Genomic DNA, 25,409 nt, shown 5'->3' on the forward strand with positions numbered 1-25,409 from the left:
ATTTACAGAGATCCCTAGTCATGGAGTCCTCCAGACATTACTGTCCCTGGGACACCTGGCATTCCTCAGGCCTCATGGGCCATTTCTCTTAGATGCCTTTTCTCATTACAGGCAGACAGTGCCTTGGGAGCCGAATCCAATAATCTCTCCTCTGCCCGTGTTTGGGAGTAGCAGTCATTCTTAAACATGCATCCCTAAGTTTGTTTACTAAGCTATGTACAAAACCACAAAGGAATATACAGATGGCGCAGCATAATCTATATAGTGATAAAAGTGACATAAATGGATACTGGCTTTTCAATGAGACCACACATGCTATGTCAGTGAAATAAACACCATTCAAACTGCAGGTTGTTCCATGACCCCCCCATCCTCAGGGGTGGGGTTTGTGACACTTAGTGCTCCACTTGAATTTTCTCAATAATTTTATAAGAAGTTCCTACTTTTAATTACATTCAGATTAAGCTCTTTCAAATAAGGATGTGAGGCTGCATGTGCACTTGAGATGTTGGCCAATTTAATTCTATTATTGAGCTGTATCCTAGCCAGAATTGTGTGCAGTTGTTTCTAGAACTGTTTTGGTTTGTACAGGCTTATGAGCTGCTGCGTTTATCCTTTTATAGTTCCTTTTTCTCATCTGGCAATAGAATGAAAATAAAAATACTTTGATTTTATGTTTGTACAATATTGTTCATTAGTGGCATTAGGATATGTTGGAAACATTAATTTGTTTCATTTAAACAGTTTTTAGTGTGCCTATTATGCTTAGGTAAACTAAGGTACAAAAAGATGAAGTGGCATGGTACAGGTAATCCAATAGCAAACCTGAATCTCAGCCCTGTAGCTCAGAGCCCACTAGACTGTTACTCTTCATGTCAGGATTTATTTTAGTCTTTGTACTTTAAATTAAAACTATGCCCTCCTTTTCTTTTAGTAAAATCTTACCCACACTGAATTAATTAAATTTGGAACTACAGAGTTAATTGTCTTCATAAGTATACCCATGTACTGAAAAGAGGTCCTTGAGACCACATCAGTCCTTGTCTTTTGGAGAACCATGATGATGCATTGTTGTAACTTGTATTTTGTCTGAGTATTTGTATAGTCTGGCAAATATCTAGCTTCTAGAAACTTGCAGGTGACGGCTTTCCTACCCTGGGTTTCTAGGTCCGGGTTTCTATTCTGATCTCTTACCCCTTCCTGAATTTTTTTTCTTTGGAGGTGGAAGGCAGTGGGGTGTTTATTTTGCGTTTTGTTAGTGACTTGCAAGCCAGTGGTTTGTAAGTCTGAAATGCACAACAGCTTGAAAAAATGATCAAGGATTATTTTCCTATTTTCTTTTCTGATTGAAATTTTCACTACCTAATCTGTTGGTTCCTGTGCATTTGGGGCTGAATACGGACTGACCTAGCTTCACTGAAGTTAGAACTATTCTGATTTCTACCAGTTGTGGATCTGGCTCCCAGCCTCACCCTTACTGTTCATAAAAAGAAGTGTTTCTTAGGTTAATTCCCACACCCCTCTAGTTTTAATTTCTCTCCCCAAATTCAGCTGCCAGAACTATCTAGTTGCTAAGCAACATCTTTCCCCTCCTTTCCTTGTTGCTATAGTACTTCTCCCCTTTCTCTTTCGGTACTGGAGAAAAGAGCCTTCTCCATCCCAGGAACCAATTGATGTTATATAACCTTACTATGCTGATTCCTGTTGCTCAGTGAGATGTTATTGTAAACACAAGCTGATTCCTCAGGAGTTCTATTAATTCCTTACTGGAATTGATCTTCATGTTTCCAGGTTTTTCAATGAGCAGACAATGCAATTTTCCCCGAAGATGGAAAAAGCAGTTTCCTTAAGTTATCTCCTTAGTTAAAGTAAGCCTTCTGTTCTGGGGGTATTCAAAAGGCTGAGCAGATCTATTTTGACAACTTCCTTGTATGTTTCAATTATTTTACATATTTCCTAGCAGATGAACATAGTCAGGAATGCTATATGGTGGATTTCTTTAAGTTTCTCGGCACAGTTATTCAGCACAGAATAAGTGTAATTACAGTGAATACAAGTTAATGGACTTCATTTTATCCTTGAAATTTAATGCATTTCTAATAAAAGTTGCATTTGTACCTGTGTGGAGATTGCTCTCTGACATTCAAATTGATTTGGAAATTGGCTTTCAAATGATAGGTGCATGACTTTCCAGCAGCCTATTAAGGTTCCCAGGGTTTGAGCCTGATCTTCTGTACATACCAGATACCCCAACTGCATGTGTAGGTCTGCAGTTTTGCCAAGAATTTAGCATGGCAAGATACCTGCATTTGGTCTGTGCCTCTTGCAGAATCAGCTTCATAGTGATTGAAGGCGCTGCATACTTTGGAAGTAGTTCTGAGAACTATAAAAGCTATTTTATATGTAGAAAAGGGAAGTTTCTATCAGTAAATGGAACAGAATACAGTGAAGAGGATAGTCTAGATCAGCAGTAGGCTATTATACTTGCAACGTTTTCAGGCAGAAGTATGACTTGCTTTTATTTTATTTTTTTAATTCATTGCATCCTTTTGAAATCTGGACCTACAAACTGGCTTCTGATGACATCCAAGAGAAGTAGTTTACTGTTCCTATCTTTTTATGCATTTAAAAATGTGTCTCGGTTCCCCCACGACTTTTCTCTTTGATGTATCCGACACATCCTTGCAGAAAAAAAGAAAGACTGTGTTTCTCCTTTGTCTCTCTCTTTAATTTAAAGTATTAGTGTTCATGGCCCTAGGTTTACTTGCTAGAGCATCCAACCTCTTGCTTTGCCTTAATGAAAGAGTTTGATTTATGAGCACAAAAATATGTCTTAAGTTACTGCCAAAAAATACTTAAGACACATTGGCCATTTTTCATATTAATATATTTTAACTTTCAAAAATATTATTCAGATGGAGCAATCCAAATCTATGCAGAAGCAAAAATACCTGTTGTTAGCTTATCTCCCATGTGGTACTGTTGGCTACATTTCAGCCCTTAGTAACATTTTGTGGTGAAACATAAACCCCTTTGCTAGAGCGTTTAAAAATAGAATTGATAAACTTCAGCCTCGGTACAGCAACACAAAATTTACATGTAGCGCGTGGTTGGAAAGTACAGTGTATTCACTCTGATACTGAATGAAGAATTTATTGTCTTTTTGTGTGGAAGTTGTTCCTTAAACTGACTTTCATTGGGCTATATTTATCAGTTGTCTGGAGTTGTGCAATTTACAGCTACCACAAATGACGCCATCAGTTACAATTTTATTGTTCTGTGGACAGAAACTGCCAGAAGTTAAATACAGTTGTAGTAAATTGGACTCAGTTGTATGTCATCGCTTATAAACAAAACAGCATTAGTTCCCAGGTTATACCACTTCTATATAGGCATTTGTCTTAAAGGATCCTCAGTACTTGTAAGACATTTTGCTGTACTAATTTATTGCTTGGGTAAATGTACCTGCCCTGTGTAGAAGCCATTTTGAATAGTGTGTGTGCATTAAAAAAGTAGTCTTTTTATAGAGAAGTAGAGGACAGCATGTACAGTTTTTCAGTGTTACAAAGAGGACAGCAAAGAGAAATTGCTTTACAGGGGACAAAATTACTTTTCTTATTGCTGATTTGTTGAAGAGTTGTTTTGCTTCAGTTTGGAACTGAAAATTCTTGGATGATTTTTTGAAGGGAGTACTGCTGTACATCAGAGACAGGTGAGTTGTGTTTTTACGATGGCAGTTCCGTAAATAAGCAGTCAGGCAGCTGGCCATCTCAGCGGGCTCTAACAGAAGCTAGTGAAATGTTTCCAATGGCTGGGAAGCATAGCTATCATCTGCCTGGAGAGAGATGAGGCCTTCAGATTTTAGGATCAGAGTTGCAGAAAAGCATTCTGTGTAAACTCTTCACCTGTTCCACAGACTGGAGACCCTGAATGACTTTCACATCTACTCTAAAAAGGGTGCTGTACAAACCTCTGTCTGTATTTTTCTCGATTTCACTGAAGCATCAGCTGTATACCTGTAGAAAGAGACTTTTGGGGTTAAACTAGATGACCTCCTGAGGTCCCTTCTTCCCACCTTAATTTTCTATGATTCTGTGTTTTACTAAATTAATTGTTGTCATTGTAGAAATGGCTTGCATCTTCTGAGCTTTCTGAGAACTCTTATTTTTAGTGGCAGTGTTTGGAAAAATGATAGTTCTGTGACTTTTTAATATTATCATAGTCAATATATTTATAAAATCAGATTCAGTATTGCTTTGCTAATGTAACAAAAGCTTAAGAGAGCTTGTCTGTTGCTAAAATTTGTGGCAGTTGAAAAGTTTTAAAAAGAGTTTAATCTTAATGTGATATCCTCCCCACACTTGAAGTTTAAAAGGGGAAGGGAGGTTATAAATGTATTACAGGACTTGCTTTCAAGAAAACAGCTGCTCTTTTTCATGTGTGAAAAGTTAACTGCAGGAGTAAATGGCCAATATGCCTGGCATTTTACAGCTGCTTTGAGGTTTCACTGTCACACACTTCTAGACTCATGGGCCTCGATCCTGTAATTTGTTCCATACGGCAAATCTGTTTCTTAATGCAGAACCCCCTTAAAGTCAACGTGAACTTCCACTGAACACAAGGACCTTGTCCTCTAGTTTGAAAAGCTACTGTAATTTAATTCTAATAGGATGTAACCAGGGAAATCAGCAATAACAGCATATTTTGAACTAGTAAAACCTTCGAGCCCTGAATAGATATTGACCCACCAAAAATGAAATTTAAAAAGTAATTAGTATGTCAGGGCAGGAATGTTTTGAGATTAAACCCCTAAGAAAGATATGGGCATGAAGTATAATAATAAGTAGGGCTATATGACTGCCCCTTGGGTGGGGTTTTTAAAACTTAATAAAGTTTTAAAAAGGTTCCTGCCCGTTTCCTAGGTTAGAGTATATAGAGTACTGTAAAAGAAACAAGTTACGTATACTTTCTGCTACCACTGTGAACAGCAATAGACAAGAGAAAGGAAGGAGTTTTGTACCAGGGGCTGTTGTTGTTTCAGTTGTAGATGGCACCTGTGGGTACTAATTAGCATCTGGCTCTACTGGGCTAAATGGTGTGTAAACACAAGATCAGAAACATGACCTGCTCTGTGAGGAGCTTATGGAATGTCCATTGCTTTGGAAGAGGAAAAATATTTCACCAATATTTCCCCATTGTGGGTCCCACAATGTAGAGAGGGCAGGGTTATCATCTGTGACCCATTCTAAAATTTGGAATTTGTTATCTACAAAAGTAACATCACCCAAAGCCAGTCATGCCTTAGTATCACTGCTGTTTTTTTTTTTTTTCTTTTTTTTTTTTAAGTTTCCATTTAATTTTATATCATTTCAGTTGCTACTTTATATATTGGCATTTTGTTATTTCAGTTATTAAATACACACTTCCTTTCTGGCCCTTCCTTTCAGCTGAGTCCACATGTTTTTCTGTTCCATATGACTTTCTTTCTGTGCTTTGGCTTCATGGGAGGCTGCAAACATTTTAGATGGCCTGTACTTTCCATTCAGACGTTTCCTTGTGACAAACAATGTGGAAGATTTCAGCTGTGTGACCTATGCTTCTCTGAGTTTTAAAGCAATGAAGCTTGATTCATCTCTTCCTTTTAGGAATATTTCCTTAATTTATTCCTGAAGGGTGTGCTCATTTTGACTTCCTCACAATTGCAGATCTAAAACTAATAACTCTTTTATGTCTGAGTTTCCAAACTTCAGTGTGACATGTCTGGCCAAGCTGCCATTAGCTCTTTCATTCCTGCTTATTCTGCACATTCTTTAATAATCTATGCTTGATTTTTCCATAATGATCTACATGAACAGTATTACCGAAATTAAATAGAATTTACATTTTGAACTGTTCTTGGCCTTGGGAGCCTGTCGCTTTCAGGGTTTTTTTCCAACAGTGAGCAGCACTGGTTAATAATATGCTACATTAAAGTTGCTGAAGAGTAATTAATAGATTCACCTGAAGGCCCACACCCACTCTTACAAGAGAACTTGAATTACTTAATGCTCTTTGAAATTGCATAGTTCATGTTCAGAGTACAAGAGGCAGTTTTGTGTGGTATCTACTCACGTATGTAATTTACTAAGAACTTTTCCATGTGGAGAGCTGCAACAGTTTAATTGCAGAGGTGATTTTTATACAAATGTATACAGAAATGGTGCAGAAGGCTCTTCTTTATCAATTTGAGCAGCTTATTTCAGTCTAGTTAAACTTGGTTACAAACAAGTTTGAGCTAAAATCAAAATAAGCCATTTCTAAAGTGAAATATTTGTCTGCAAGGGTTGTACTAAGTTAGCTAAATTAGTGCAAAATTGTATGCCAGCAAGGCCTAAGCAGCTATCTGAAATAGAGGTCAGTGGCAGGACAGAATGGCCAAGGCAGCACAATGCTAGGACCTGGTCATTGCCAGTGTTTCTCCCCTGTCCAGCTGCAGGGTGGGCAAAGCCCCCTGCTGCCCAAATCTGTCGGAAATTTGGCTCCAGGTCAGATCTGGCCTTCTAGCCATAGGTAGCTTACCTCTGGTCTAAAACAGCAGTTTTCAAACTTAATATGAACTGAGACTCCCTCAAACAACTACAAATACATCACAACTCTAACCCCAAACATGTTTGTTTTGCGTTTATTTTTAAAAAATAAGTCAGTTCCTCAGTACCCCATTAATAGGGTCTTATAACTTCTTCAACCCAAAACACTGAGGTTGTTTCTGGACCTTAAGCCTTGAAGCCTAAAATTATTTATAGTATATTTACTATGAACCAAAATATTTTCATGTATTTTTTTTTTTTTTTAAAATGAATCAGAGAGAGAGTTTTCCTGCAGTTGATTATGCCCCTGCAATGTTATGAGCCAAAGTATATAACATGACCACTTTCCTTAGAGCATGAAAAGCTATAAATCAGGTTGACTACAATATGAACAGAAGGCAGACCTGGTTACTTCTCAGGGAGTGTGAAATTAGACTGAAATACGAGAGAGTCCACTGACAGCATGAATAGTCTGTAAATAATTTAAAAGAAAATGATTAAAAACAGGATTCATTTTTAATTGTTATTTCTATGAATAAGGGCATGTAATATTATCTCCTTTGCAGTATCCTAACCTGCAAAGGCAGGTTGGCATCATGCTACTACCTAGCTTCCAGATGATAAAAATAATGTTTTAATTTTCCTGTCCTCTGGTATGACGCATCCAACTGTATGCTCGCTTACTATGTTTGCTTGTCTTATGTTTTAACATCTTGAAAAGCTTTTAATTGAGTTTGGCTAAACTACTGACTTGCCTGTGTTTTTAGTTTAGGCCTTTTGCACACCCTGGACCTTCTTTTCAAATGAGTGAACTCAATTATTTATGAGACTTGCGCGTCAGCAAAAAGTGCATGTATTATATAGCATTTTATGTTCTGAAAGAAGAACTGAGACACCTATTTTACTTGGGCTGCTTAAAAAAAAGCTTTGATATAATTACAGATTCCAAGTCTTTACAAAATAAGTGCCTAAAGTTAGGCTTTTCAGTTTATATTGAGTCACTTAAGTGGACAGATTTTAAGAAGTACATAGCAGCTTCCATAGACATTGAAGAAATGCCTGCATCTTGATGGTAGATGAAGTGATGTCTAGAACTGATATGCCATTCTCAAAGGAGGTCATGGTATACAGCAGCTTTTTTAGGTCAGCCTCATTCTTCCCTTTGCTTTTTCAGCTGTCATCTTCTCTCCAGAGAGAGCGGTCATATTCTGGATCCCTCAAATTCCTGAATGGGACCTTCCTCTCAATTTCCATGCCTTTTGTCAAATGACCAGATTTAGCAATTCCAGTGGACCAGCAAAGCTGCTTAGGACAGTGCATGATGCTCTTGTGACAAACACAACTAACATAAAAATACAGGCACCCTTTCCTTGAGCACCAAAATGCTTCAGCCTCAGTCACTTGAGTTCAAGGACCAATTCTGTTAGCAGTGAGGAAGCGGGTAGCTGGTATAGCTGAGAGAGAATTTGCTTTCTCGTTTTGTTTTGCATTATCTAAAGGGCCTTCCTGCTAGGAAATATGAGTGGGATGGTAACCACATTGGAGAAGCAGCATTGCCTGTCACCAAATGGAGACACTGAAACATAGATAGTAGGATTTTCTGGTATTATCTGGCCAACAGTTAAATGGATGGTGACAGTGCAGTACCTGTGTAGTGGCTTCTTGCAGGGTTGTTCATTGGGAGCCACCCTTCTCAAAAACCAGGAGATGTCAGCTATTGCTTTGCCAAGTGGCAGCTCTCTTCATAGCTTTAACTGTCTCAGGACTGAGAAGAGATTTTCTACTCCTCAGTCATCTTGTTGAAAAGGGGGCCTTTTTAAAATTGTTATTTGCTAGGAAAGACCATATGGCAGCATCCTAGAGACATATGGCAGGTAAGTGTTGCCCTTCCAAGACATTAACAGCAGGTCCCCATGTGCCCAACCCCAGCCCCCTCTCCCCTCTGCTTATGTGTTGCAGAATTGTTTTGTTTAAGTGGCACATTAAAGCAGCTCTTGCTCTAGCTTTTAATATGAAAAATGCATAGGAGGAAGTCTTGGGGGAACTGCAGACTTAATAATGCTGCTCAGCTTTGCGGGAGATGGTTCAAAAGCTTCTCTCAAACTTGCAGCTGCCTCCCCATTTCTGCAAGAGCAAGACACAGTTCCTAGGCAAGTCCTGAAACCATACAGTGTAATTGAAGGAGAGTCGTGCAGATATGAAGGCTGCAGGGCATGGGTGGGTGGGCGATGGGCTGTTCCTTGAGCAAGGTGGAATGATCCTGAACAATGGATGCTGGCAGGGTTTATGTGCAGAAGTTGGTTAGTTTTTGTTCTGCTGTTGTGGATACTGGGTAGTTTGGCTGCATCCTGGAGTAATTGATAGATCTGTTTTTACATTTGTTTGCTTCCAAGATTGTTGGGTGCCTCGGTGAGGCTCATGGAGGAGCTTTTACTATAGAGCAGTAAAAAACTGAATGGATAAATAAAACAGAGGATGGAAAAAAAGAAACCTCATTCTGGATGTCTGCTATAAATATAACATAGCTTGGAAATGATCTAAATTTGATTTTTTTTTTTTTTTAAGTACCTATGGCTCAGTTACTTATGACTTGCTTGCAACTAAATTCCCATGGAATTCGTACCTGGCAGAAAGATGTCTGGAAATGTTAAACTTGCCATAATCTGTTAATGAAAAGACTTATTTTATTATTGCAATAAGACCCTTCAAACAGTGTAGCAGGGCTGGTTACTGTGCAGCATCATTGCCTGGGAGGCACTGTGTTCAGACTTGTGTCACTACACACCTGAAGTACTCGTTAATCAGTGCTACCACCCAACCTGTCATGTCTCATTGATTGATTAACACTCTAAGGTATATCTTTGTGGCCAGGAGACATTTAATTTTTTATGGCACCCAAAACAATAGATCAACTGATGCCTTTGAGCTAAGCACCTTTTGGTGACAACTTTTATTTCATTATATTAATGCAAACTTTTATGCCCCTGTTAAGTATTTAACTGCGTGAAATGGATTACATGCAAGTAAATATTAAAAAGAAGCTGTCCACAGCAGGCTACATGAATAGCCCGCTTCCCTATACTGCCTGCATCTAATCTGCATTGCTTGTGATGTCCAACCATTTCTGAAATAAGCATTAAGTATTGTGGTCAGCTGCTCTCTAAGCACGCATCCCCATGAGTGGGAATATTCAGTTTCCTGGGGACAATGTATGCCCTGCTGCTTGTCCCCAGGGAACTCCTGTGCATGTGCACTTGGTGTGCAGGACATTGTCCTGGGTGGGGTAGGGGAGGCTGAGGCCAGCACCTGACACTGGGATCTGTTGGTGTCAAAACCCATCCCCCATACTGCAAAGTGGAATGCATGCATGTGTGGTGCATTCAGTATGCGGCGCTGCAGACAGAGCATCTTCCTGCTCTTCTGGACACACTAAAGGTTGGTTAGACTCTAGCAGGGATGTAGAAAAAGGTGCCACCATAACAAAGGACACTTGACAGTGCTTTCCCTGAAGTGACATCAATGCACTGTTAACAAAGGCATCTGTTACGATGATCTTAGTTGTTATGATGGCAAATGGGGAGGAGTGGGGGCCCATAGCATTTCAACAACAACAAAAATGCATTCAAGGGAAGAATGCTGGTGAAGTTAATTTTTAAAGAATAGATAGAGTCCAATTACTTGCAGTGTCAATTCATCATTTTTTGGGGCATGCCATTTTTTCCTGTTTATTGTTGGGATATAGAAGAAAGCATATAGGCATGAATGGGATGCAGAACGATTATGAAGGGAGAGGCAATCTTTAAAGTAATTAAAGTAAAACTTCATAAGTTAGAAATGCACTGAGAAGCAGATTAGAGGTCAGTGCTTAATTTGGGTTTAAGGAATCCAGGAGAGCAGAGCTGTCTTGTGATTTTTGTCAGTAATTTTCCCTCAAAACTCTTCTCAAGAGTTTTTTGGGGGTTTTTTGATGACACTGGGGAGGTTATTACGTACACAGTTCAGTATTCTTTAGTGAAGATGGTCCAATTGGCTGGGCATAATAGTTTTCTGTTTTGGATATTTTATTTCTAGTGGGGGATAGCAAATGACTGTATTGGATATAGACAGCAGGAAGAGATATTTCAGTTATGGTGACTTAAGCTCAACTCTCCAGTTGAGTGGAAATGTTTTTTGTAATTTTGAAATGATGCAAGGAGATGCTCTATGAAGTTTACACAGACAAATTAAGTTATGTGTCCTGCAGAACTGTAGGTTTAAAAGAGGAGTTACTGTGAATTATTACTCTTGTTGGTTTGGATAAAAATGGTTAACCCTTAAAAACTCTCCATAAAAAAAATGTTATCAACTGTAAGCAGTATAAACCCTCTATCTACAATTGGTACCAGGTAGATCTTTCCATGTAACAGTGTAAGGTAAGGATTTCTTAATGTAGTATCTTTTCTTGGTCTAAGAAATCTTAGCCTCTTATAATTTCTGGACCATCACATCTACATTACTTTTACATTAGTGTAATGTAATACATACGTGTTTTGCTTTATCTATCTCGTCAACCTCAGCAGGCTATACAACTTAGCTGCTGTAGGTATTGTGTGCTTCCAAACGTCCTTTGGGAACAAATAACAGAACAGCAATTTTTCTTTTATGGAACGTTGATCCAAAGCCCATGGAAGCTTGTGAAAAGATTCTTATTATCTTTAGTGGCCTTTGAATCAGGTCCTTGCTCTTCAAGCTGTTTTCTGTAGTGTAATCAATCATCTAGTTGTTACTGTGCCACAGTGGAAAGGCTTTCAGTAATGGGCTGAGACAAGCTGGAGTAACCTGCCACCTCTGCCACAGAGGGCCTCAGATCTTTTCATAGTCTGCACCACGTGTTAACAGATTGTCTTGTGGAGGTGTCCCTAACATCTCCATGACAGCTACAGCAATTGCTTTCATAGAAAAAGTAGTGCTAGGAAAGTACTTAATGTATTTCTAGCTACTTTACAAGTAATTCGAGCTTTGGAAAAGAAACCATGTATCCTGAAAGATGGGGAAAAAACACTTTCTTTCTTAAAATGATAGACCATAGATCACCCTGTGTGGTAGAGCTATACACCACATGCAGTGACTATAAAGAGGAAAGGGAAGTACAAGTGAAATAAACAGTAGTAATATTTTGCTTTTTTTTAATTTACTGGATGTTGCAGAAGTATTTCCAGAAGCATATTTCCCAGGTGTATGTAGATCACAGTGATTTTTTTTAGTGTGTGATAATCCAGTGTGAATCATAATCCTGTACCATTGTCTTCACCACTTTTGATTTCTATGCTGTAATCTAATTTTCTGGGAATTAAAAATACAGTATATTATAATTATAGCTCTTTATACATTTTAGAGCTATGATACTTTACAAATATCTACTCAGACTTTATATGATTATTTGACTACTTACCTTGATAATGATCTAATTTTATTTTGTAATGTACCACTGCCAATAAGAGACATTAGAGTACTATACAGTTAAAGTAGAGCACAAGAACATGGGCTGGGAATGGCTTCATGGACCTTTGAGTTCTGTCTCCTATAACAGCTCTGTTTTCTATTTAGAGGTTTTTTCAAGCAACAATAACCCTAATTCCATGTTCTATTTTTTTCCTATTAATGGTTTTTTTCAGCATTGTGTTGCCTGCAAGTCTTAGTTAGTGAACAGGGAGAGGTTGTTAACCTTGTTAGTCTGAAGTCAAGTGAAAGGCAGGGCAGGGTAGCACCTTAGAGGCTAAATCATTCAAAGGCATAACTTTTCATAGGTGACAGCCTGCTTTGTCCGACTGATATGAATTAATCTGCAAAGAATATGGATCCTAAATAGAAAGAAATTTAAATACAAAGGATAGGGAAATATTTTAAAATTATTTTATTCCTTTCTATTCAATTCACTTGCTTTCTGCAGACCCATCCTTAGGATCTGAGGAAGTAGGCTGTTACCTGTGAAAATACATGTCCCTCTGAAAGAGTTAATCTCTGAAGTTGCTATCTTATCCTGCCTTTATGAATAGGGAAAGCACTGGTAGCAGTATGACTCCCTACTGACATTCCTATCATACTGCAGATGTAGCAAAGTCTCATTAGGGAAGGTCTACTTGTGGCCTTACAGGGGCTAAATAGGAGAAAACATTCATTTGAAGTAGTTTCATTGTTGCAGCCAAGATGCTCTGTGTTCAGAAATAGTTACTTGTAGCTTAGTGTAGGCAATGGAGAAATGTTTATTGCAAAAACAAAGAAACAAGATCAAAGAATGGGATCAATCATTTCTGTTCATAACAATGTTATGATAGGCCTCTGTGGGACAATGCTGCAAACTCCATCATATAGCATAACAAATAACATGCCAGTACTAATTAGAAGAATTCAATCAATCCAGTCACTCCTTGGTAGCCAAAACTCAATAGAGCTGTTTGGGTGTTCCTTTTTTTTTTTTTTTTTTTTTTTTTTTTTTTTTTTTTTTTTTTTTTTTTTTTTTTTTTTTTTTTTTTTTTTTTTTAAACTTTTAAGTTCTCAGTGTTCTTGGGAAATGTTTTAAATAGCCTTTGCACTAAGCATAGTTTCACGCAGGGGCTGAATACAAAGTACATTGCAAACAACCACCCCCATCATACTGGGTAAGTTGATTGTGTGTGGTTTTGTTAACAGCAATCATAGCAAAACCTTATTAAGCTGTGATGTGCTTTCCCTGTATTTCCAGTCGTATTATTGTTGATTTAACACTGTTCTTGCATGGTTCTTTCCCCTTTTGACCAGATTATCTTTCTGCATTCATCTACCTTAGCTACAATATTACGTTTGCAATAGGACTGAGAAATGTGGTAATAAACACGGGACTTTCACATTGTGGAAGCAACTAGGTTTCTTAGACAAGGAATATGATTCATGTCATAGCCATTAACATAAACAGGCCAAGGCAAACACATTCTGCCCAGCATTTAAATGAATGAAATGACATTATTCACTTTGACTTCTCTTTGTCCCCTTGCGCTGCTGCTGATGCTGTAGTAACAGCATGGATTTTCTTTAACTATGATGTGCAGCGGACATCTTTTAATAGTTTGTTTTCAACAGAATATTCTAAATGCACAAAGTCAGTATTTTTAAAGATATCTGTGATCTAACTGATAGCATTGTAACCTCCTTTTTCTGTTTATTTAGCAGTTTAATCTATTAATTTTGGTATTTTTTTAATGTGGAACAGTTACAATTTTGGCAACTTGCAGAGGGAGGCAGAGAAAGAAGTCTAGAACTTTTTTTTGTTGTTTTTGTTGTTTGTTTTTTTGGATAATATAGACTGGCTGGTGTGTTCAAAATGCAAAACCTGCCTTAGAGCTCTTCTTAGTTACAAAAAAAATAGAATCCCCAAACCTTTCCTGGTACAAATAGCCTAGACCAGGTATGGCCAACCTGTGGCATGCATGCCGTAAGTGTTATACACCACGTCAGCATGGCCCTTGACAGATCAGGACAGGGGCAGGTAGTAGGGTTCTGTGAAACAGGCCGTATTTGATTCAGATTTGGATTTGGATTTGGATTCGGCCCAAATTGGGGACAGTGATTCGATTTGTTGATTCAGATCACTGTCCCGATTCAATTCGACTGAATCTGAAGATTTGATGCTGATTCAGAGAATCAGCGATTTGGCTATGGACATAGCTTTAAGTGTGTTTTTTGGCAGCAGGTACTCGAGGTACCAGACACAGCTTGTGAACACTGCAATGGTGGGGCGGACACAGAGCATCCCACAGGGGCGTGAGCTCACCCCCCTCCACCCCCAAACGCATGCTCAGTGGCAAATCCAGTTCTGCCAGGGAGCTCGCTGTGGGGCCCCCTGCACCTTCCCTGGCTCAGTGATTAGCCCAGGACTGAGGAGGCACCAGTCACCAAGCTGGGGTTGGGGGTGTCCTCTGCTCGCTCCCCTGTGGAACTGGAAGTGGACCAGAAGTGCTTCTGGTCAGGAAACAGAGCAGAGGCAGGGGAAGGGGACTGGAGTGGCACTTGGGGAGGGCATGAGGCTTAATTTGTGGCATGCCTGCCAAAATGGTTGGCCCCCACATGCCTAGACCAGTGATTCTCAGTTGGGGGTTTCAAGAAAGCCTTTTCAGGGTGCTGCAGGATGTGAGGGGGCAAGCATGTACTTCTGTCCTTGCCTGGCCCTTTGCCAAGAGATAAGCACTGTAATAAATAGCAAAGTTACTGGAATACCAAACATGCCGCCTTACCCCCAACCAGCATGGGTGGGATGGGGGGAGAGGGCAGCCCATTGTTTTACATTTGCATACAAGTAAACTTTGCTAAGTACATTGTCTATCATTTAACTGCTGCCAAAAGACACTCTCATGCTCTCTACCTTTTTAATACACACACAGCATACCTTAAATCACACTTAATGCCTGCACATATGTTACAATAAAGGCAGCCACAGACCCCTGCTCCCACGCACCCATCTGCAGACCTTTCCCTAACCCAGTCTTAGTCCTACCTCCGATTCTGTGGTTTACATTCTCAGTTCATTCACTGTCATTGTTGCTGCTGTTGTCACTGCTGCTGCCATCATCACTGCTTCCAGGTCCAGTTGTGTCACTCTTGTGTCATGCTCTCTACCACAAGGTAGGTTAGTGCAGCCCTTCTGAATAGGATGCATGGTAGTCCCCATTGAGTGCAGTCCCTCTCAGTGCTGACTTTTTTTCAAGTCATAATGAACCCGTACACTGAATATATTTCAACTTCACTCCCACAGTTGAGCTGTGCCTTTCTTTTCCATTTCCGGTGATTCCTGTTTCTTCACCAGTCAGAAGTGTGTCACAGACAGCACTAAATGGGGACCCAAACAGTTTACCCAGAATCCCTCTATCAGCCTGGTGCACATGATTAGTGTGGTCCCACCCTTCATGAGGTAGAGGCAGAGGCAGACTGCATTGCCCTATGCCTAACCTGCATATCAGTTTTTGGAGGATCCCAGGACTTGTGACAAGAAGACTGGTTTGAGCCATGAGTGGGGACTAATCGGCATGTGGATCCTTTGTGGAGGGTATGTGGAGTACATAGACAAACTGCAGGGTCACCATGGCTTGAAATGCTGTTGTCACTGCTGGGGCCCAGCCCAATGAACTATATGATAAATCATGAACCTTTTGATTTGGGATTAATATCATGCGTAGTTTGTTCTTAAGCTGGCAGGGGAAATACGATGTATCCGTCAAGAAGATAGTTTTTCTGAACCACCTTGCAGTAGAACTGCTCTTCTGGTGTGGTTCAGTACCCGCTGAGGTGAAGCAGCTTTAAGCCCACTTTATGGAAATGGGAGTCTCCTTCCTTGCTTGCTCCGAGGGCCTTATGGCTAAGGGCAAGCAGAACTTGGAGGCTTCTGAACCCCAGGCTTCTGGGCTTTGGCCTGCAGGTAGGCTGCCCGCTAAAGGTTTTGGAAACATCTGAAGCACCAGGTGCAGGTGAAGGATGCTTGCCGGTAGTAGGGCCACTTATGCTTCTGTACTCTTGGATATGGAATTAGTTTTGTCTAATTTGGCCTCAGATCCACATTTTAAAAAATCTAAGTAGGTATAAAAGTTCTGCTTAAAACTGAGTTTATGGAGTATACTAAAACTTGCAGCAGTTTCAAAAAAAAGCATGATGCATCATATCTGCATGAACTAAGTCTATGGATACTACATGCAAATGACTACATGTCTGTTTATTTTGAAGTTAGTGCTTTTAGATTTTTCCTTCACTTCTGTGTGCTCAGGGAGAGCAGGGTCTGACAGTAAGGAGGGGGCGAAAGGGCTGCAGAAGGAAGAATTTGGGGGGGCAGAAAACAAGGGGGCTAGATTTATTTGCCCTGCTTTGGCAGTTGGAGAGGGACATATTCAAGGCAGCCCTCCAATAATTAGATTCTATACCTGAAAATTATATGCAGTTTATAAATTTTCCAATTATAGAGTCTGATTATTGGGGGATTGTCTTGTATTTGAGTAAATACAGTAAATTACTTTTAAAAAATGTGATGCCACTAAATTCAGGAAAGATAATGAGGGGTGCCAATATCTAAAAAGATCGAGAACCACTGGTCTACACTAATCCCTTAAAATGCTAAGTTACGAAGGGGACTTTGGGAACTCTTATGTCAGGAGGGAAGTTTCTTACTCTTAATTCCTGAAGTCTTTCATTCAGTACAAATACAGAAATATTGTTTTTTTTCCTGCTATGGTGTGGGAAGACTTCAAGTAAAAGTTGAACTAGTCTATTGCTATAGCAAGCGAATGTAATTAACAACAGTAAGTAAAATATTTAGGTTCTGCATTGGTTGTGCTGTAACAAGAAAAGCCAGTGACATCTCTTTCTTTCCCCTCCCCCTTTGACAGTTTGTTCCGCTCTACTATGTAGTTTATGAAGCTCTGTAAAAATTATAGCCTGGTTTTCAGTGGAAACTTTGTGTAGTTGCAACCTGAATGTAGACTCGGCTATCTTAATGCAATAAATGAATAGAACAAATACAGGTTGTGAGAATCTGGTTTGTTTTGTGGACCCTCCATGGTATTTTACAAAATGTCTCCGCCAGAGACTTCTTTAAAGCACTGTAGCACTTATGGCTTCTGTTCTGCCAGTAGTAATCACTCAGTAGCTCCCGCAGGGGTAGCAGAAGAAAACTGATGATCATGTTATTTCTAATGTGCTGCTTCCCACATCCCATGGAAGAGTTGAGTATTATGGGTATTAGCATACTGGAAGCTGACAAAAGGTTTCCTACAAGCAGAGGTGAGGAAGAGGATGACAAAGTGGGAAGGGATGAAGGCAGACAGTACTTGTGGCCTGGTTGTAGAGATTTCACCCCTTGCTCTTTGTGAAATGGAGACAGATTGTTTGGAGAAGAGCACAACTGGAAAAACAAAGAGAAAGCACTAAAAAGTGGTTAGGAATCCCAAGGATTCTTCTTCCTGGGGGAGGAGTTACTTTTATCCTGGGGGAGAGGGTTGAGAAGAAAGGAAGATGCCATGTGATGTTCTTCAGTGATTCCCTTTGGCCAGTTGAAGGAGTGGCATTGGTGGGCAGCAAAGAGAAATACGTTCAGTCTCCTAATCACACAAAATATTTATTTTAGATGCAGGGACTTCTAGCAGTAATAAAAAGGGGAAATGAAATGGAGGAATCCTCAAGCAGCTTCCAAAATGAAAAGGGCAGCAGAGGGAAAACAAAGAGATTCAGACAAGTGGATAGGGAGTAAATGAAAGGGAAAAAAAAAGATTTGGGTGCAGGGGGTGGGGAAAAGGTGAAAGAATTACTTAATACTAGATTGAAGACTTGTATTTTAGTTTTTCAACTCTTCATTCTAATGCTGGTAATTGCTCGTATCCAGAAGGATCTCTGGGGGGAAAAAAAACACCTTTCATTTTACATTTGAGAGAGAGAGAGAGAGTTTAACTTCACACCCCTCTCCTGTTGACCTACACACAAAGATGTTGATCTTAACAAAGCAGTTTAATCTGGAAAATCCAGGAGCTTTTGATCTTCCTGAGAGGCTTTTTCCTAAGATTTTGCATCTTGAAGCTTACGAATTGCATCTCACATCTTGATAATTGGTCCTAGTGGGTGGTGAACACGAGCTGCAGATGGTTTGGGCTTTTCTATTTTCTGTTTATTTTTGACTACTGGAATTTGTATGCCACTAAAAACTTCACAAGAACTACAGAAATAGTTGAACTTAAGTAACCGCATTATATTTCTGTAAAAGGGAGGAAAGTTGCTGTACCATCCAAATTATAATGATTGAGGTAATAGCATATTACATATTTTGGATATAGCACAAATGTTAACTAATCCATAAAGACATCCCAGTGAGTTGCATGCACCATATGTAGTGATCCTTGACAAAGACTGGACTATACTACCATAGTGTCTATACATGAAGACAATGAGGGTTTTCCCAAAAATGAGAACAACATAAAGAAGGACCATGTGCAGCAAGGTGCTGTATATTATGGATTATATATTCTGCAAAATTATTTCTTTGGAAAGTGCTACAATCGTTTCTATATTTTTTTCATACTGCCTCAGTGTCATATATCCATTTCTCAGAGTATTTTTATCTCACTGTGATCATATTAATGGTTGTCCAAAGTTACTAAAGATATGTAGAAATGGAAATATACACTAGGAGGTCTCTTCTCCCCTTTTTATTATCTGACTTTACTAGTAACTGAAACAGAAAAGCAAATATTTTTAACTTTCTTTCTATTTACAAATTACCATTAGGCTTACTGTCCTTTCCTCTAATTTAAGAAAAACATTTTAGCCTTTTGAGTTCTGTACATTTTCTATATGAACTGGTTGCGTTTGTCCATGGGCTGACTCGTTAAAAAGGTTGCTATCAAAATGCAGAAGGAAGAACTGCTGTAGTTCTCTTCCTGCTAGAGGTATTCTGCCTTCCTCATTGGGATTCCCTTGTTTGGTACCACTTATCCACCAATGGTCTGGTTCATGGATGATAAGGCTGTTACCTTCCTGAACTTAAAGGTTGTTGGCCATTGACTAATTGTTGGCATTTTCTGATGTGGAGCTTTATTATTTTCCCCCTTCCTACAGCACAACAATATCCAGGATTGTCAAAGATATAGTTTTAGTTGCACCCCCCAGACTTTCCTCAAAGGTCATTAACTCAGACCTGTAAGGAACTGGGAAGTCTGATGGCTTTCTAGCAGCCTAGAACTAGTTCACTGCCATTGCCATTTAGGCTAACCACAAATGGACACACTTCCATGATACAAATTATTCCAAGAAGTAACTGGAGGAAGTACCTGTCAGTACCTCTAAAGGTGAGCACTTGAGAACAGCTTCAGTCCACTGCAACCATCTTTTTGTTCTTTGCTTGTACTTTACCTTGCATAATGAGTTCTGGCCCACAGCTAGGGGTGCTTATACATGTGCAGGGAGGCTGCTCTGGTGCACTTTAATTACAGCACATCAGAGCAGACTCAATTAATCAAGTCTACCACGCTCCAGCAGATTCCAGCCTCACATGTATCAGTGTTCCTGCACTGAAAAATAGCAGTGGGTGTGCTTTAACTAAAGCTTGTTTGATTAGCATTAGTTAAAATGCCCCCCCCCCCCCAAATCCTCCCCAGTTTTTCAGCACGGTGACACTGATACACATGAAGTTCTGGGCAGCTCAGAGAGCTGCTCTAATTAAAGCACCATCCCAATCACTGCTCCTGGAGCATGCCTGTAAATGCCCTAGATCAATGGTTCTCAAACTTTTTTTTTCACGGACCACTTGAAAATTGCTGAGGTTCTCGGCGGACCACTTTAAACTTCTTTTTGTTTTACAAATCAAAGCACACAACTCATATTTTAATATCTGTAGTCTTAACTTACAAGTACAGATATTCTCAGTTGTTCTGCAGCCTTTCTCCAGACCACCTGAATGGAGCTCGTGGACCAGTAGTGGTCTGTGGACCACAGTTTGAGAGCCTCTGCCCTAGATGCTACAATAATAAAACCACATAACATTAAATCTACAAGAATCATTAGGACATCTTCAGCAGGGGACAAAGAAATTGCTTGCTCTGGATGTCTCCAGAGTCTTGCTTCAGTTTGGTGAGAGGACTAAGCCTTTCTGGCTGTCGCTTCTTGCCTCCTTGTGTCTGCATGCTTCCCTCCAAAAACCCTTAGTCCTTTTGTCACAGGTGATGCACTTAGAGACTCTGTGTTATATTTCCATCTGCTATAAGGAGACTAGAAAACCTTTCCTTCTAACAGTCAAAGTTTGTTCCACCTGGGCTCAAGCAGTCCCTTTTGCCCATTTTAGGAATGTTCTGATATCTGGAGCCCACAAGGTAACAACACAGAACAACTCACTCATTTCTGTGGTATAGTATGCCTTGATTTCATGGCAAGATGCCAGGTTTGTGTGTTTTACTTGTTTGATGAATAGAGTTTATAATGCTGATTCCCATCATCCAGTATACACCATGCAGTCCACATGGGTGTATACTCAAAGTATGAAAAATGGTGTTTTACAGTACCTATGTTCCTTCAAGATGATGTAGTCAGTGTGGATCCCTTGACTGGGCTCCTCAGCTAAGTACAGATAGTCAAAAAACCCAAAACTGAACTGATTCAGTCTTCACAGCTTAGTCTAAGCTGTATAGATTGAACTGATAAGCAAGTGAACAGACATTGACTTTTGATTCTGGAAATGCAGCCACATGCCTGCAGTGGCCCAGACCAGAAGCCAGGGGGGTACTAGAGCATGTCTCCCTGCTTGGCTGGAGCAGACAGCTTTGGCCAAGGCTAGCCCACCTACTCTGTCAGGGGGGCTTTGCAGGGGAGGTGTAAAGCATCCTGGGATACTGGGAGACTGAAAGTTAACTTGAATCTGGAGGGGATCTGGGACAGAAATTCAATAAACTGATTTAACCTAAAGTCTGATACTACAACTATACAAATTTATCTTAAACTGGTTTCAGCCATTTGGAAAGCACTTTGTGCACTGAGCTTCTGTTGTTTACAGTTTTGAACCAGTTTCTGATCTGTTCAAATCACTTATACCATTTTCAGTCATGCTTGCTTTCCAAGTCCTTGGCAGCTGTTGCCTTCAAACCATGGGAAAACTAGCCAAGAGTCAAGGCCACTTCTTCCTCTGTGCCTTTGTGTAGGAGGAGGAAGCAGTTCTGGCTGCACGGATGGCCCTACTGTACCTATTTAAAAGGGTTCTCCCTAATCAGCATGAGGCACATGTCTGTATACAGCAGGTTCCACATTGGCTTCAACATCTCAAAGAATCACAGAAATAGAAGTGTAAGTAGTAGTTCTGTAATTATGTTAGCACGATTGAGAGAATTTAACATGACTGAAGATCTCTCTAAATGTTTAAGGGGAAGGTTAACACATTGGAAGCTATTCACTGGTCTGGTGGTTTTTACCCTCCAACATTTTCCCTATGCTAAATCATAGTCACCTAACATGGCTTTTGACATGTTACCTTGTCTGTATGAACATTAAGAAGAGTTTTCTGTTGCTTTAAGGTGACTTCATTGAGCAAACGCAATTAACATGCATTTTGTCCGAGTGCATCCACCTAATCTGTGAGTAGATTTCTGAATGCTAAATGTTTCCCAAAGCTTCTGACAGGGATGTTATCTGTCATAGTAGTAAAATTTACAGATATCCCCCTCTTTGGATCTTTAGAGAGAAACTTCTGAGTTAACCCTAAACCTCCCCATTGAGAATCTCAAATGTGAACTCTCCCTTAGGGAGCCTCAAGGTCCCCTCTGGACTGAAGCCAGGGCTGGTGGTGGCTTAAACAAAAGAAACAATCTCCATCCTGGTTAGTTCACTTCCTCTAGAAGAAGAGATAACTCTATTGCAAGTCTCAAAACCCCTATAACTATGATCTACTCCTAAACTCTTGGACCTGCCAGATTCTACGGCTTTACAGGGAACACAACCTAAGCAAGACATTGAAGCAGATTTAACAGAGCACGTCAGACTCTTCCCAGAAACCCTTGTGGGAAGTCTATCAAGAACCTAAGTGTTGTACCCTTATGCAAGAGTATAAGGGTACAACAATATTCTTATGCAAGAGTATAAGGGTACAACAGTATTAAATTAAAAATATAAAAGGTACAACAAAATATCCTATAGAAAATCAATTGCTCAGTATGCTAAATGTATGTGAATGTTTATGGAATGTAATATTTGTTTGTAATGATGCATATGCCACCACTCTTCACAATTTCTTCATTTTTTTCCCTGTGTCTCCATTTCCAAACTGCTTTGCTTATAAAAGTTAAAATGTAGCTATTTAAAATCTTTAAAAAATTAGTGTGATCAGCGGTGCAGATGAATTGCTCCTGCTAGTGAAAATGCAAGATAATCTACAGTATTTAATACTGTTAAAATTGTGTACTAGAACTTTTATTTGTTCTTTCTTTAAAGAGGAAACCCACAATAATTGTGCCATCTAAAGGGGTAACTGGATTTTAAATAGATGTTGAAATATTTGACAGTGGTGAGTTCCTCTTTCACTTCCATCCTATCCAGCTGAAACCCTGCTTTGTTCTCTTACAGCTCCATTTTCCACAGCCCCAGTATTCCTCAAAATCAACCACTTGAGCCCATGAACTCCCAACATGTATACTTTCCACCAGACTCCATCTATTAAACCATTGACATTTAATCCGTGGAGCTTATCAGTGTCCATGCATCATTAGGTGTACTTAGAAATGGTAATACATATAGAATCCATTCTTAAAAGCTGAATGGGGAGTGCAGAGCTACTAAGGGGCTTTTATGGAATTGGGAAATGTTGGGAAAACAAGGCTATAAATGGGAGAAGAGGGCATGCAGAGCAATAGGAAGGAGAAACAGTTTTGTGGGGATTCAGGAAGGGAAGTAAGCAATTGCTCAGAGACGTGAGAAACATGACCTATGCCAGAGGTCACACAGAGAATAATCTATGTCCATATTTCTTTTCATGGAGATGCATCTATTATACATGTATGTGCAAGAACCACTGTGGTGTTTAGTTACTTGAAAAGTTAGGAAATTACTACACAAAATAGCTTTGCTAACAATTGCAAGCTGTGGAAAACAAGGAAGCTGCATCCTATTGGTATCCCACTCACCCTTTTCAGTCTCAGCTACCTTCCATTCATCGCTTGCAGCTCCTGGTTCCTTGATTTGCATCCTGAATAAGCAAACTGGATTTATTGCTTTAAATTGGTGCTTTCCAAACTTTTTAGACCACTGACAAACCCTCAAAATTTCTCAGGGATCACCTCATGTTCTTACAATCAAAATATTAATTGAAAAGAGAGGAAGATGCAGTCCATGGACCATGGTTTGGGAGCCACTGCTTTATGAAACCTCTTGTGTTATATGCAGGAAGGGTGGCACCTTTTATGGTGTGTTAAGAGAGAGAAATGCAGTATAAAATGTTATCACCAGTGACTGAAGGAAGGATGTCTTTGGGTAGTATCTTTTATTGGATCAGTTGCATAACTGGGATAGAGTTAGACAAGCTTTTGAATGCAAGATATTCTTCTTCAGGTCATAGCGTTCAAAAGCTTGTCACGCTCTGTTCCTATTATGCAGTTGGTCCAGTAAAAGATACAGTCCGGAGATACCCTTGCCTCTCGCGTATTCCTGGGCCGTCATGGCTACAGTGTCACACTCACACTATCAGCAGTGTCTCTCACTCTGTCGCAGGAATGTAAGAACAATTAAGATGACCAAAATTAAAAATATTGTAGCAGCATAACTGTAATTACTTACAGTTAAAGTGGTGCTGTTTTGTATGCAAACTTGGAACAAATGTGTACAAATATTTGAATAACTGCTCCCTTAACACAGATGGAATTTGATGCAAAGGTATGTAGAGCCCATGCTGCTCTGCCACTACCTTCTTCCGGCCTGCCTATGCTTCTGTTACTAGTCTGCTACAATTTTGATACTGTTTAGGAAGTAGAAGTGAGTCCTAAGACCAGTAGCATCTCTGCGGACCACCTGGCCAGGTCCATCAGACCCATTGCCCTACTTGGGTGCTTCTGCCGCTGCACATTCATTCAGGGCTCTCCCTTTCACGAGGTTGTTGTTGTAGGTTTCTGAGGGCTTGTAGGGGCTCCAGCTGTTAAAACCTTGGCCCCTTTTTCTGCCTGGGCACACCCGCCATGGCCCACTAGTAAAAAACCTCAGCTTCTGGGCTTTAGGTCCAGACTCAGTGACAATCTCGCACCTTTTTAGAGTTCCATTTCCGTGTGCCAGGTTCTGCCTCACAGCTTGGAGTTGTCTTTTAGGCCTTACACCAAAACAGAGGGGTGCATCCAGGACCCCTTTCTGCATCCTCCTTTACCCTTATAGCTGCAACCCAGTCCTTCAGTTCAAAAGTCCAAATCAAATCAAAACAATAAACCAAAAGGTGCAAGCTAAGTGCTTCACAGAAGAAATAAGAAGTCTCTCTCTGTCAGAGCAGCCTGCAGGCCTAAACTGGAAGAGGAAACCTCCTAGACAGGTTCCCTACGTAACTTACATGCCTGTCTGCACCTACAGCACATGCACACTACATGCTCCAGTTGACTTGGTTTAGCTTTGGGCTGGGTTTAAATCCCCTAACCCAGCCTACTTCCAACCAAACCTGCTGCATCCTGTGTGTGGCTGGTCGCTTATTAATCTATTAGCCGCATTAGTACCTGGCGCAGCCCACCTGTACTGCTACCTTTAATTTTCTAACCTCTCTGGCCTCACCAGTAACATGGGCAGGGGTTCCCTGTTATACTTGGCCGTACTTCTGTTGAATGGACTGACAAAATTGGGAGAGAGGCTGATGGCTGGGAGGTAGTGGAAAGGTCCCTGGTAATACCTATGGAACTTAAGGAGGCCTGAAGTAATATATCCTCTGTACAGTAGGCCCACTGTCATTATCTGTGGCTAGTAGTTCTCTGGCTATTAGGTATCTGATGACATTTCCAATCCTGGACGTGTGTAGATAGTAGTAGAAGGAAGAGAAAAATGTGTGTTTGTGAAAGAGAAGGAAAGAGAGAGAATGGCAGATTATATATAGGGGAGTATAGGGAGCGCAATAAAAGGGAAGTTTGGGAGGGAGAGGGAAATGGACACTGAGGAGGGGACTTGAGCACGTGCTTGGCTGCTTTACTGAATGAAGATCCTAAGCCATTAAACTCAGAAAGAAGGTTGCCTATGGAAGAAGGTGGGGTTAGCAGCACTAGTATTTTTCCACCCTGGCTCAATTCTTGGACAGAAGATTAATCTGCTTATTCAAGAGGGGAGATTGTTTAGAATTTAAAATCCTGACCTAGCACTTGTAGA

General features: G+C 40.1%; 1 protein-coding gene across 5 annotated transcripts in view; it reads left to right on the top strand.

Moving 5' to 3' along the window:
* CUNH1orf21 (chromosome unknown C1orf21 homolog) overlaps window positions 1–25,409 on the top strand; it is a 221,005-nt gene that overhangs the window by 50,298 nt on the left and 145,298 nt on the right. The window contains exon 1 of one of the 5 annotated variants that reach the window (XM_019530982.1): window positions 3,934–3,957. The exons of the other annotated variants lie outside the window; for them this stretch is intronic. The gene's annotated coding sequence lies outside the window, so the exon portion shown is untranslated. Of the gene's footprint in view, window positions 1–3,933; window positions 3,958–25,409 lie in introns of those variants that run through there. 5 annotated transcript variants of the gene reach the window in all.

Source organism: Crocodylus porosus, unplaced genomic scaffold, assembly GCF_001723895.1.
Source record: "Crocodylus porosus isolate Cpor-Errol unplaced genomic scaffold, CroPor_comp1, whole genome shotgun sequence".
NCBI classification, from domain to species: Eukaryota; Metazoa; Chordata; order Crocodylia; family Crocodylidae; genus Crocodylus; species Crocodylus porosus.